Below are 1,138 nucleotides of genomic sequence, written 5' to 3' on the forward strand. Positions count from 1 at the left end.
TGAAAAAAAAAACTCTAAAAGTATTTGCTAAGGGCATGATCCTATTCTTAATTCACAAATAAGAATTCAGCCATCAACAAAGCTCCAGCGAGCAGAAGGATCTGATGGTCCTCTAACGTGACACAGACACACGATTGTGGATTTGCTACCTATTGCACACCTCATTCCTTGACAGAGCCTTTTAAAGCAATCCAAGCTTGACGGAGTTCATAAAATAGATGACGATCTGAAGATGTTACTGTATTTTACATTCATTCTGCTAAACAAAAGCCTTTAAACAGGCACAAAACACTGCAACAACATATTCACTTCCTAATAGAACCCTTCTAACAACATTGAAATAAAATGGTTTCATTTTTATATTAAACTACATAAAGTGGAACTTCTGCAACATAAAAGGAGTAGAACTAAGCAGGAAAGGATATTTACATATTCTCTTAACTCCTCCGAGTCTCTCGTCCTCCTGTACCTGCGCCGGCCCGAGTTCACCCGCCAAGTGGCCGGCGTGTCAGGAGAAGCCCTGCTCCCCAGCTGAGGTGTTGCGGGGGCCCTGGCTGCCCACACACGTTTTGCATGAAACATAATAAGGCAACCAGAAGTTTAACTTTCTGCTGACAAGAGTCTTTAGGGTCTTGTCTACAATAATATACATTCTTTGTCTCTAAAAGTCATACTTCAAAAACAAATAAAAGCATTAGAGAGGGAATGAAAGTTTTTCTATTGGACAATTAAATAGCTATGCAAAGATGTCTTATGCAAACATTAAAACCTTGTGTTCCCAGGTACTCTGCTATGGAAAAGAGCACATATAGAATAGCTTCCCAACCAGAACAACAACAAAAAAATACAACAAAACGAAAAACTCCTACAAAAACCCAGGAAGAAGTACAAAAGCCACCGGTTGTTATCTCTATCAGAGTTCTTCATTTGTCCCAGAGTTGCCAAACTCAGAAGGTGGGTGAGGGTGGGGGGTAGGGGATGGTGGTGGGCATGGTGAACAAGGAAGGCACAGGAGCCCAGGAAATCGTGGCAGGCGAGAGCTTTCCAGTGTGTGGACACAGTTGTGAGTCTTTCCCGTGTTGGACTAAGGAGAGATCGAGTGTTTAATCGATAGTAACACCGTCAGCCCTTAATGCTG

The sequence above is a fragment of the Fukomys damarensis genome, unplaced genomic scaffold (assembly GCF_012274545.1).
Source record: "Fukomys damarensis isolate Sample0158 unplaced genomic scaffold, DMR_v1.0_HiC HiC_scaffold_35, whole genome shotgun sequence".
NCBI lineage: Eukaryota > Metazoa > Chordata > Mammalia > Rodentia > Bathyergidae > Fukomys > Fukomys damarensis.